At 45.5% G+C, this 14,059-nt stretch overlaps 1 protein-coding gene across 4 annotated transcripts in view; it reads right to left on the bottom strand.

The window, feature by feature from the left end:
• cnksr2a (connector enhancer of kinase suppressor of Ras 2a) overlaps positions 1–14,059 on the bottom strand; it is an 842,905-nt gene that overhangs the window by 255,360 nt on the left and 573,486 nt on the right. The gene's annotated exons all lie outside the window — the stretch shown is intronic.

Consider the following 14,059-nt stretch of genomic DNA (forward strand, 5'->3'; position numbering starts at 1 on the left):
ACTGGTGGACAGGTCAACGGACCAATCAATACACACACAACACCACAGCCAATCACAGGCAAAAGCATACACACTATAAAACGGGGAACACAACACTTCCCGCTCATTCCAGCAGGAGACAGCTCAGGGCACAGAGCTCACAGCAATCCACTCAGGCATCCACCATGTGCTGAGTGCCACTCCAAGATAGTGTTAGGAATAGGTCCACAGATTCAAGGGTTATGATCGAACCACAGTAACCAGTTTACCACTGTAAATATATGTTAGTAATAAAACTGAGTTGTACCATCCGCAACCGTGTTGGTTCGTCTGTGTAGCAGAGCACCCAACACATCATCTGCTACATTGCATACTTTGGGCCCGATCTAACCAAATGGGAACACAGTCCCATAGCAAGCGAGTTTAGCCATGTGTTTCCTGGCGTCGCAGCGCTGAGAAACGTAATGCTATCTAACACGACTCCGGTTAGATACGGGGCCTCTGCGGGGAACGCACTTTGTCCCATTTCCTGCACTGAGGAGCCCGGTTTGCTGGAACTCGTCAGTGCAGGGCGAGGTCGGGACGCCATATTTAAATGGTGTCCCAATCTCTCATCCCTCCAATGCGATCCCCAAGTCACCTATAAGGGGGTCTTTTGGCCCTGCCGCAGCCCACCTCACGTGCACATGGCACCCCCGGACCCAATTCCCATCAATTAAATAAAATGCTAGCTTGGCACCCTGGCAGTACCAATCTGGCACCCTAACAGTGCCCCTGCAAGCTGGTAGTGCCAGGCTGACACCCAGGAAACACTGCTAGGGTGCCAAGTTGACAGTTCCAGGGTGCCACCCTGCCCTAAGGGAAAGCACCTGGAGGCTTCCAATATCCTGGAGCACCCCCCCTCTCCCCAAGAGTGCCATTCCGCCTGGTCCCAGTTTAAGGACCCAGTACTGAACTGCGCTCACCCGAGGTTTTCGATGCAAAGGGGATAGATACTAACACCTCGTTTACCTCAGGGAACTGCAGATTGGAGTAAGACTAGCTGTCTCACTCTAATATGCAAATTTGCCAAAAAGTGATCTCACCCACAATGGCTGGGATTCACATCGCGATGTCACATTAAATCTTGCAAGGTGTAGCAAGCTGGATGATCCTGGGAGCAGGGTCTCCCGGCATCTGCCAGCCACGTTGCGCTGCCGTATGCTGACTTTCAGGCACAAAGTGGCTGGTCGATTCCGCCCTTTAGCAGTAGAAATCTAAAGCTGACAAGTCCCCTGGACCTGCATACTAGGGTTATAAAAAGTGACTGCAGAGATAGAGGATGCAGTGGCTGTAATCTTACAAAATTCAATAAATTTTGGAAAGGTTGCAGTGGATTGGAAACCTGAAAATATAATACCTCTGTTCAAGTGAGGAAGGGGACAAAGCAGGAAATGATAGGTTAGTTTGCCAAATGCCTGTCTTCGGAACATGCATAATATGATAGTCTTGGGAAAGGGAAACCTTGGGTAATTTACTGGAGAACACTGAGAATGTAATAAGCAGGGTGGATAAAGGAGGCTCAGTAGATGCAATATATTTGGATTTCCAAAAAGCATCTGAATAAATTTACTACAGACGACAAGAGCTCGTGGTGTTAGGGGTGATATATTAGCATGGACCGATGCTTGGTTAACCAGAGGAAATAGAAAGTCAGGATAAATTGGGAAATTTTCTTGATGGCAACCTGTAACTAGTAGCCATCGGGATCAGTGCTGAGGCTTCAACTATTTACCATGTATATTGCTGACTTTGATGATGGCACCAAATATACTGACAATACAAAGATAGGTAAGAAAGCAAGTTGTGAGGAGGATACAAAGTGTCTGCAATGGGATATAGATAAGTTAAATGACTGGGTAATTGAGTATAATGTAGGAAAATGTGAGACTGTCACATTGACAGAAAGAATAGGAAAGCCGCATATTATTTAAATGGAGAGCGCTTGAAGAATGCTGCAGTACAGAGGCATTTGGGTGTCTTTGTAGACGAATTGCAAAAAGCCATCATGCAGGTACAGTAAGTAATTGGGATTTCAAACTGAATGTTGGCCTTTACTGCAAGGGCGATGGAGTATACAAGAAGGGAAGTTTTGCTACAACTGTACACAGCATTGGCAAGACCTTTCCTGGTGTACTAAGTACTGTTCTGGTCATCTTAATTTAGGAGGAATATACTAATATTGGAAGCAGTTCAGAGTTGTTTTACCAGGTTGATGCCTGGGATGAGGGGCTTTGCCTTGTGAGGAAAAGTTATGTTTTCAGTAGCGGAAGTCAAAGAGACAATTTTCAGCTCTCCACCTCAAAAATTAGGTGACAAAACCGTGTTCCCACTTTCCCTGGATAAAAGCTGCAGGGCTACTGCGGTTCATTGGCAAAAATACAGTTAATGCACAAGATTTTCAATTTTCCCTTAATGGTGAACACAGTTAAATCTTCATATGTTTGCCAAACACTTTCTGAGCAGTTACCGAGACATGATGTAGTGGGAGGAGGAGGTGGTGATGATCAAAATTTGACCCAAGATTAATGAGGCTGGATTCCTGGCTGCAATGTTGGCTTCTTTGACCTGGAAAGTGTTGATACGCCAGAATTTGTCTGGCCTTCTCTGCTGAGAATAGCACTGGGTGCGAAAGGGAAAGATTTGCTCCGGTATGTGTGCTGCTTTCCAGAAACTATGTCGTAACAATTCTTCCTCTCAGCAGGTAGGAAATCAGCAGGACTGCTCCAAACCACTATACCTGTGGGGAAATTTACCCATGATTACTTCCTGCTGGCTAGATATCTATCTTTGGTACTGCTTGGTAAAGCATGTGGGGTGTTCTCTGTGCTCGCTCATACTGTTAGTTCCTGAACTGAAACAAGATCGGTTTGCAGAATGACTTGTGGGTAGAATTGTAAGTTGTAGTCTTTTGAACCAAGGTTCCAGTCTGGGATCTTCCTGCCAACTTACAATAGCAACTGGGTTCGTGACAATACCCAAACCTGCCCTTGGCAGTTACAATTCTACCCACAAGCCACGGTGGCATAGTGGTTAGCACAGTTGCTTCACAGCTCCAGGTTTCCAGGTTCGATTCCCGGCGTCAACCCCACTTTACTGTCCTCACCCCATAATCCATGATTCCTTAAGACCTAAGGTCTGTCTATCTTAGCCTTGAACATACTCAACAATGAAACATGCACAACCCACTACAGTAGAGATTTCTGAAGACTCAATCCTTTTCAATGAAGACATTTCTTATTTCAGTCCTAAATGATAGATTCCTTATCCAGATCCACAGCCTCCCATCTCTAGATTTCCCAGCCCAAGGAAAGAAATCTCTCAGTAACTACCATCTCAAAATCCTTCAGAATCTCATTTGTTAATAATATGTTAAGATACACAAGTGACGGGCATTGTTTAATTAAGTATTTTGAGCAAGAATAAACTGCGGAAAGCTTGGACAAGGTGCGTGTGAGGAGTGTTGAGACTGAATGAAGTCAATAGATTCTCTCTCAGTGAAGAAACATTCTGTGCCTTGGATTTAACTTCACTAACTGGTTTGGATTAGTTTTAAAAATTCATTTTACGTGATGTGAGATTTGCTGGCTATGTCAGCATTTGTCAATCCCTAGTTGCCCTTCAGAAGGTGATGGTGAGCTGCCTTCTTGAACCACTTCAGACCCTGAGGTGTAGGTACACCCACAGTGCTATTAGGGAGAGAGTTACAGGATTTAGACCCAGTGACAGTGGAGGAATGCCGAGTGACTTGGAGTGGATCCTCCAGGTGGTGGGGTTCTCAGGTATCTGCTTCTCTTGTCCTTCTAGATGGTATTGGTCTTGGATTTGGAAGGTGCTTTGCCGAGTTCCTGCGGTGCATCTTGTAGATGATGCACAGGGCTGCCACTGTTCGTCGGTGGTGGAGGGATTAAATGTTGTGGAAGGGGAAGCAATCAAGCGGGCTGCTTTGTCCTGGATGGTGTCAAGCTTCTCAAGTGTTGTTGGACCCCTCACTTTGAAGTTGTGTCCCTTCGTAACCGACCCTTCAACTAAGGGGAACAGCTGTTGCATTTCCACCCTGTTCATGCCCCTCATAATATTGGACACCCCGATCAGGTCGCCCCTCAGTCTTCACTGCTCCAGCAAAAACAACCCAAGCCTACCCAACCTCTCTCCATAATTTAAATGTTCAATCCCAGGCAACACCCTGGTGAAATGCCTCTGCAGCCGCTCCAAAACAATCACATCCTTCCTACAATATGGTGACTAGAACTGCACACAGTACTCCAGCTGTGGCCTCATCAGTGTTCTATGCAACTCCAACATGACTTCCTTGCTCTTGTAATCTATGTCACAATTGATAAAGGCTAGTGTACCATATGTGTTTTTCACCACCCTATTAACCTGCCCTTCTGCCTTCAGAGATCTATTTATAAACACGCCAAGGTCTCTTTGTTCCTCAGGGCTTCCCAGTGTGGTGCCATTCATTGAATATTTCCTTGTCAAATTGCTCCTTCCAAAGTGTAACACCTCACACTTTTCAGGATTAAATTCCATCTACCACTTTCCTGCCCATTTGACCGTCCAGTCTATATCTTCCTGTAACTCAAGACTCTCAGCCTCACTGTTAACCTCCCAGCCTATCTTTGTGTCATCCACAAACGTACTGATCCTACCTCCCCACATAGTCATCCAAGTCATTTATATAAATGACGAATAATAGGGGACCCAGCACAAGTCCCTGTGGTGCGCCACCGGACACTGGCTTCTAGTCACGAAAGCAGCCGTCTGTCATCACCACATTCAAGGAACGCATGGGGGAACTTCAGCAACTGTTCATTCCTGTCTGGCACAAAAGCAAAGGGGTTAGGAGGGCCAATCCATAGCTTACAAAGGAAATTAGAAATAGTTTCCGATACAAGGAAGAAGCATACAGATTGGCCAAGAAAAATAATAGGTCTGAGGATTGGGAGCAGTTTAGAATTCAGAAAAGGACGAAGGGATTGATTAAGAAGGGGAAAGTACAGTACAAAAGGAAGTTTGCACGGAACATAAAGACTGACACTAAGAGTTTCTATAGATTTGTGAAGAGAAAGAGATTGGTAAAGAGAAATGTAGGCCCCCTACAGACAGAAACAGGGGAATGCATAATAAGGGACAAAGACATGGCTGAGCAATTGAATACATACTTTGGTTCTGTCTTCACAAAAGATGACACAAATCAAATACCAGAAATGTTGGAGAATGAAAGGTTTAGTGAGAGGGAAGAACTGACAGAGATCCACATTAATAGAGAAATGGTGCTGGGAAAATTGACGAGATTGAAGGCGGATAAATCCCCAGGGCCTGAAAATCTGCATCCCAGAGTGCTTAAGGAGGTGGCTCTGGAAATAGTGGATGCATTGGTGGTCATCTTCTGGGATTCTATAGACTCCAGAACTGTCCCTGCAGATTGGAGGGTAGCTCACATCACTCCAGTATTCAAAAGGAAGGTAGAGTGAAAGCAGGGAATTATAGACCAGTAAGCCTAACATCGGTAGTGGGGAAAATGCTTGAATTCATTATCGAGGACTTTATAGTGGAACATTTAGAAAGCCGTGGCAGGATCAGTCAGAATCAGCATGCATTTATGAAGGGAAAACCATGCTTAACAAATCTGTTGGAATTCTTTGAAGATGTAACCAGTACAGTTGACAAGGGGGAGCCAGTCGATGTGGTATATTTGGACTTTCAGAAGGCATTTGACAAAGTCCCGCATAAGAGATTACAGTGCAAAATTAAAGCGCATGGGATTGGGGGAAATGTATTGAGATGGATAGAAAACTGGTTGGCAGAGAGGAAACAAAGAATAGGGATTAATGGGTCCTTTTCAAATTGGCAGGCAGTAACTAGTGGGGTACCACAGGGATTGGTGCTGGGACCCCAGCTATTCACAATATATATTAATGATTTGGATGAGGGAACAAAATGTAACATCTCAAAGTTTGCAGATGATACCAAGTCAGTTGGGAGGATGAATTGTGATGAGGATGCAGGGATCCTAAAGCATGATTTAGACAGGTTGGGCGAGTGGTCAAATCAATGGCAGATGCAGTATAATTTGGATAAGTGTGAGGTTACACTTTGGAAACAAAAACAGGAAGGCAGATTACTACCTGAATGGTTGTAAATTGGGAGAGGGGCCTGTGCAGAGGGACCTGGGTGTCCTTGCGCACCATTCGCTGAAGGTAAGCATGCAGGTGCAGCAGGCGGTAAAGAAGGCTAATGGTAGGTTGGCTTTCATTGTGAGAGGCTTTGAGTATAGAAGCAGGGATGTGTTGCTGCAATTTACAGGACCTTGGTGAGGCGACACCTGGAGTATTGTGTGCAGTTTTGTTCTCCTTTTCTGAGGAAGGATGTTCTTGCTCTTGAGGGAGTGCAGCGAAGGTTTACCAGACTGATTCCAGGGATGGAAGACTGTCATATGAGGAGAGATTGACTAGGTTGGGATTGTTCTCGCTGGAGTTCAGAAGAATGAGGGGAGATCTCTGAGACTTATAAAATTCTAACAGGACTAGACAGAGTAGATGCAGGGAAGATGTTACCAATGATGGGTGTGTCCAGAACCAGGGGTCACAGTCTGAGGAGTCAGGGTAAACCATTTTGGACATAGATGAGGAGACATTTCTTCACCCAAAGAGTGGTGCGCCTGTGGAATTCATTGCCACAGGAAGTAGTTGATGCTAAAACTTTTAATATATTCAAGAGGCGGCTGGATATAGCATTTGGGGAGAATGGGATCAAAGGCTATGGGGAGAAAGCAGGATTAGGCTATTGAGTTGGATGATCAGCCATGATCGTGATGAATGGCAGAGCAGGCTCGAAGGGCCAAAAGGCCTCCTCCTGCTCCTATCTTCTACGTATGTATCTATGTTTCCTACAGCTCAGCCAGCTTTGAATCCACCTTCAAGTTCCCCTGTAACCCATGTGGGACCTTGTAATTATTTAAGTCTCCCACATGCGGCCTTGTAAAATGCTTTGCTGAAATCCATGTAAACTACATCAACTGCACTACCCTTATCTACACACTTAGTCATGTGCTCAAAATATTCAATCAAATTTGCTGGGCATGACCTCCCTCTGATGAAGCCATGATGACTATTCCTGATCAAAACTTGCCTCTCAAAGTGGAGATAGATTCTCTCCTTCAGAATTTTCTGCATTAGTTTCCCTGCCACTGACATGAGATTCACTGGCCAGTAGTTCCCTGGCATATCCCTACAGCCTTTCTAAAATATTGGGACAACATCCGTAGTTCTCCAGTCCTCTGGCACCTCTCCTGTGGCCAGAGATGAATTAAAAATTGGACCAGGGCCCTGCAATATCATCCCTTGCCTCCCACAGTAATCTGGGACACAATTCATCTGGAGCTGAAGTTTTCTCCACCTTTAGCCTGCCAATACCTCCAATACCTTGTCCCTCCCTATGGCAACTTGCTCAATAACCTCAGTCTCTCTCTCCCCAAATTCCATATCATTCTCTTGGGTGAAGACAGATGTGAAATATTCATTTAACACCCTACCAATGTCCTCTGGCTCCACCTACAGACTCCCACCTTGGTCCCTAATGGGCCCTACTTTTTCGCTAGTTACCCTCATCCCATGGATATATTTATAGAATATCTTGGGATTTTACCTACTTTTACCCTCTTTGCTCTCCTAATTGCTTTCTTAAGCTCCATCCTGCACATTCTGTACTCCACTGATGCCTCTGTTGATTTGCTCCCCTTGTACATATTAGAAGCCTCTCTCTTCCTTCTCATTGTATCCTGAATATCTCTGGTTATCGATAGTTTTCTGGGCTTGTTACTCCTTCCTATTACCCTAGAGGGAACATGTTGGGCCTGTACCTTTCCCATTTCCTCTTTGAACATCCCCCACTGCTCTTCTGTAGATCTCCCCATCAGTAACCTGTTCCAATCTAACTTGGCCAGATCCTGCCTTATTTTACTAAAGTCTGCTCTCCCCAAATCCAAGATAATTTCCTGCAATTTTTCCAATTTCTTGTCCATAACAAACTTAAATTGCACCACATTGTCGCTGTCACTAAAATGCTCCCCCACCGTCACATGAACCACCTGTCTGGCTTTATTCCCCAGAATTAAGTCCAGCACTGCACCATCACTTGCTGGACCCTCCACACGTTGAGCTAAAACGTTCTCTTGTATACATTTTAAGAACTCTGCTTCATCTAAGCCCTTAACACAGTGACTATCCCAGATAATGTTGGGAAAGTTGAAATCACCCACTATAATTACCCTATTATTATTTTTACACATTTCTGCAAATTGGGCACATATTTGCTCCTCAATTTCCCGCTGATTATCTGGGGGTCAATGACAAACACCTATCAATGTGGTTGTCCATTTTCTATTCCTAAACTCTACCCACAAAGTTGCATTTAAGCCACCCCCAAGATTTCATCTCTCCTTCCTGCAGTAATTGACTCCTGAAGTAATAGTGCAATGCCACCCCCTCTTTTTCCCCATTCCCTGTCCCTCCTGAAGATTGTGTGTCCCGGGATGTTAAACTGCCAATACTACCCCTCCCTCAACCACATCTCTGTGATGGCTACTATATCATAATTCCATGTGTTAACCCTCGTCCTTAACTCATCTGTTTTACCTGTAATACTCAGGTCATTAAAGTAGAGGCCATTCAGCCTTGTCTTACTCTCCTGAAACTTAATACTGCCGTATTCCCTCTGACTTGATTGCTTTTCTGTGATACAATGTGTCCCTATTTTGCTAAATGGCTGCATTCTCTCCCCCTGCCGAATTAGTTTAAATCCTTCCAACAGCACAGGCAAACCCACGAGCAAGGATGTTACTCCTACTCTGGTTCAGATGTAGACGGTCCCGCTTGTACAGGTCCCACCTTCCACAGAAACATTCCCAGTGGTCCAAGAATCTAAAACCCTCCCTCCTGCACCAACTTTTAAACCACACATTCATCTGTGCTATCCTCCTATTTCTATACTCGCTAGCGCATGGCACGGGGAGTAATCGAGAGATTATAACCCGAGAGGCCCTGTTTTTTAGTCTACAGCCGAGCTCCCTGAATTCCTGATGCATGACCTTATCCCTCTTTCTACCTATGTCATTGGTCCCAGAAATGTACCATGACCTCTGCCTTATTAGCCTCCCCCTTTAGGGTGCCCTGCAGCCGTTCAGGCAGCAGGGGGGCCAACACACCATCCTGGAGTCTTTTTCATGACCACACAAGCCCCTATCTGTGCCCCTGACTATGGAGTCCCCTATGACTTTTGCTCTTCTGCACTTTGACCCTCCCTGCTGAACAACAGAGCCAGCCAGGGTGCTATTGCTCTGGCCATGATACAAACATCAAAAGAAGCACTGCCTTTTGTCGAGAAATTGACACTGCTGTTGTTCTTTACTGAGAACATTACAATATTGGAAAGCAAAAGGCAAAGCAGTCAAGAATAACATTGTTCATTTTATCCACGTCTATGTCTCCATTAGCCCCTTCACCAACACTCTCAACTCAGTACTCTCAACTAATTTCTACTTTGAGTGAGAGCAATCGGACATTCTTCTTGTTTTCTTGCTTTGTTGAACAATTCCTCCTGTAAAATCATTTTGAATTTCCTCAAAAATATAGGAGGCAATTTTCCAGCCACGTTGCGTCCTGCACACCGCCCGCTAATCCCAGAGCATGGCGGGAGAGCCATTAAATGGATTAATGCCGGCGCCAAATGTTCTCCGTCTGTGACGCAATCTGGTTCACGCCCTCGCTAGGTGTGAACCGATGAACTTATTTAAATGAGTCTTTACACTCATTCAAATATGCTCAGCCCATTTGAAGCTAAAGACTCCCGGTTCCTGGGATTCTCCACCCCGCTGGTGCAGCCTGCGGTAGGCGGGAATCATTACTCGTCTCCATGAACCGAGACCAGATGTGGTGATTATGCCCAGGAGGCTCAGAGGACATTAGATGGTACTGTCAGGGTGCCAGTTTGGCACTATCTGGGTGCCAAGAGGCACTGCCAGGGTGCCAAAAGGAAGGGTGTCAATCACTTGAGGGGATGTGGGAGCAAAAACTAGCGATAGGGGTCAGGGGGCTGATTCATGTGAGTGGAAGGGGGTGGGTTGATGAGGGGAGGTGGCTGTAGGCTTGTCTGGAGATCCGGGCTCCCCAATCTCTGATAAGACGGTCTTGCTGGGGTCTTTAGGTCCCAATCCACAAAGAATTCTATGTGTGGGAGCATTCAGTGTGAATCTCCTTAAGTTCCAAAGAAATGGCTGCGTATGGGAGAATTGCGATGGGAATTGTGCCGGAACAGCCAGTGCCATTCACATTGGTTTCCACGTCCAAAATTACACTTACAGTCATGTTTTGGGAAAATGCTGGCAATAGGTTTTATTGCCTCTGTACCTTTAAAAGTCAAAGTTTGGGATGGCTGGACCTACCTAATTCACTCCCATTATAAAGAATGTTTTCCATTTACGATTCAGTCCTTTGTGAGAACTTGCAGGAATATAATCTCCCCAAATGGCAGAACTTTATAAGAAACTGTGGAATTCTACAGGATACCTCCCTTAAAGGAACTGTTCATTCTCAACACTTTTCCCTAAATTATATACTGCAAGAGAAACAAATACTGTAGAAATTTATGTTGGGGAGAGGGGTGGGGGAGGAGCATCAGTGGGAAATAATCCTCCAATGCAAAATTAGTGCCCACTACAGTAACAGTAACTAATACAGGTGCAAAATGCAACTTAAAATTTTTTAAAAATGCAAGACCAGCATTTGTTGCCCATCCTTAATTGTCCTTGAGAAGTCTGTCATGTTCTGCAGACTGGCCGACATGAATGATGCATTATAGAACATCTAGTTTAAATAATTTATTATGACATAACTGCGTGGTAAAGATAGCTGGAATAAATAAATAACAAACTACTAACACTAACTATTATAGTGCTACTGCAAAATACGTCTATCCACCAACACAACTTACTCCCAACTCTTCGAGGCACAGAGCCGCATGATAGACCTACATTGCCACCTGATGGTCGGAGGTCAATATTATATACAGAATTGCTTTCTGCATATCATCACAAAGTCAAGCATCAGTACTTCTTTGGAGTAAATTACAAGCTGAGTAGCAACTTTTGAAAAAAAAAAAGAATCCAACTTGAGCAGACGATTGGATCAGTCTTGTGTCCATTTTTTAAAAGAGGAATGGGACGCACTTTGGCAGCACTCACCTCGAGAATATCAAGTTCCTCATGGGACCTGACTTTACTATTAAATTTCAGCTTCTGCTGCTCACCAGCACAGGCTCTATTTCTCTTAACATTTTATTTAATTCAAAGTAAGGTGTATTGTGACCCAAGCAAGAATATGACATTCTAAGCTTGTAAAATCAGGGTATTATGTCATATTTTATTATGCTCGAGGTAACATGTAATTCCTGTATTCCTCATTCCTTCACTGAACTTGGTAATTGGAAGTCATTTAAATATCTAGTTACAGCATGTCTTAAAAGAACTAGACCTATTAATCTGAAATCTTAATCGCATACAGAGGAAAAAACAATTTAATTCTTAATATGTAGCGTTTCAAGATCAAAATCAGATTAGAACGTCTGCTATTTACAATAGAATCTGGCGGAGGAGAGTGTAGAATTATCGCTCTGTTTGCATCAAGAACTCAGTGTCTCGCAGTCATTCAAACATTTGGAAGTACAAGGGTTAGAGGACAACTTATGTCTATCTAAAAGGCTGCCAACTAGTGAACAACAGCATGCTGCAATGGATACTATTTTCAGAAACAATTAGTTGGCACAATCAACAGAGTTTATGAAATAGTCAACTCTATCACATGTGAACATCCAGAGAAAAAAAAACTATGGACAGAATTTAACTAAATGGGAACAAAGTCCCATAGCGAGCACCTTTAGCTTGATGTTTCCTGGCACTCGCAGGGGATAGCTCCCAATCCCTCGGGTATCTTGGGAAACTGCAAATTAAAGTGAGACTAGTTGTCCCACAATGGGTTGGATTTATATCGCAATGTCACGCGAGATCACGTTACATCTCAAGGCGTTGTGAGGCAGGTGGATCCTGGGAGCAGGGTCTCCCGGATTCTATCGGTCACACTGCGCATACGGAGCTGCTTTTTGGGTGCAGAGTGGCCATTCGATCGAGCCCCTATTTATGGGGTGTCTTTATAGTGTGCCCTGTGATGAGGAATTTTACTCACATTAAAATCTATTTGATGGACTTCCGGTGGTGGCTATAAAGGAGTAAGTCGCACATTTGGTGGCTCCTGCTCGGGTCGGACTCTTGGACCTTTTTCCCTGATTTTTTACCGGACTTGATTTGAAACATCGATGACAGAGGCAATTGGGTACTGGATTACCACATCGGTGCATGGAGAGGAGGGCTAGAAGTGCTCGCAAAGGCAGAAACAGACGGACAGAGAAGACTTCGGCTGAAATTGCAGGGGGAGAAAGCATGGCGGATGACCGGACCTCTGGCTTGTCGACCCAGCGGTCAACGGAGCAGCTGATGCAATTTATCCAGGAGGAGAAGTGGGACTGCTTGGACCCGATTAACGAGTCAATTGCTTGGCTTGAGCTTAGATTGGATGCCCAAGATCGGGCGATCCAGAAAGTAGAGAAGGCGATGGCTGACCAGGAGGAACATCAAACTGCGGAGAAGCTGGAGGTGGGGATGCTGAGAGACCAGCAGAAAAGGCTCCTGGAGAAGGTGGAGGACCTAGAGAATAGGTCCCGTCGGCAGAACTTGAGAATCGTTGAGCTCCCGGAGGGGTCCGAAAGAGTGGACACTGGGGGATACATAGCGGACATGTTCAAGAAGCTGCTGGGGGATGGGGCATTCTCCTGACCCTTGGAGGTAGACAGGGCTCAGAGACCGCTCGCGAGGAAGCCACAAATGGGAGACCCTCCGAGGGCAATGGTGGTGAGATTCCACAGGGATTTGGATCAGGAGCGTATTTTACAGTGGGCCAAGCAGACACAGAGCTGCAAATGGGAGAACAGTATCCTGCGGATCTATCAGGACCTTAGTGCGGAGGTGGCCAGAAGAGCGGGGTTTAACCAGATCAGGTCGACCCTTTTTAAGAAAAAGGTGAAGTTCGGACTGCTGTATCCGACCCGTCTTTGGGTCATGTACGAGGAGCAACATTTTTATTTCGAGTCGCCTGAGGACGTGCTGGACTTTGCGAAAAGGAAAGGACTGGTGGCGGGACTGAGAACTTTTGCACTTTGCTGCAACGTTCATGTTTTAAAAAGTTTCTCGTTTTGTGGATGCTATTTGTAATGCCTTCTGTATTGATTTGGGGCCAGTTGCAGAGCTGAATGAATTATAGTTTACATTTGTACTGTTGGGGGATGGAGGTGTGTTTGTTCAGATGCTGGATCTCTTGCTTGATCTTTTCTTTGTTTAGCGGATTTTTTTTCTGTCGGGCAATTGTGTTGGGATTGTTTGTCATTTGAATATGTATGTATGAGCGTGAGGGGGGGGGGAAGGGAGACGTGGGGAGGGAACAATAGGTTGGAGAATGTCTGCCGCCAGGGGTGGGGGCCACCAAGCTAGCTGGGCGGGCTAGCTCACGGAAGCGTAGTGGGGGGTGAGCAGATGTTAGGCTCATCAAAGGGGTTGATTTACATTGTGCTGTTACTGGGGGAGGGGGGGAAATGTTATGCTGATGAGGGAGGGACTGTTGCTGAGGGACAGAGAGGAGGTCGGGGGTTGAGGCTGCCTGGGGGCGGAGGCTGCCTGGGGGTGGGCCAGAGGCGACGCGGGATGAAGACTGGCCCAATAAAGGTGATGGCTGATCGGCGAAGGGGGGGACTGAAGGAGGACATGGTAATGCTGCAGGAGACGCACCTTAGTGCATCTGACCAGATTAGATTAAGGAAAGGTTGGGTCGGACTGGACTCGAAGACTAGAGGGGTTGCGATCCTGATCAACAAACGGTGGTGTTTGAGGCGGGAAGAATAGTTTCGGATGTGGGAGGTCGGTACATTATGGTCA

The sequence above is a fragment of the Scyliorhinus torazame genome, chromosome 8 (assembly GCF_047496885.1).
Source record: "Scyliorhinus torazame isolate Kashiwa2021f chromosome 8, sScyTor2.1, whole genome shotgun sequence".
Lineage (NCBI taxonomy): Eukaryota > Metazoa > Chordata > Chondrichthyes > Carcharhiniformes > Scyliorhinidae > Scyliorhinus > Scyliorhinus torazame.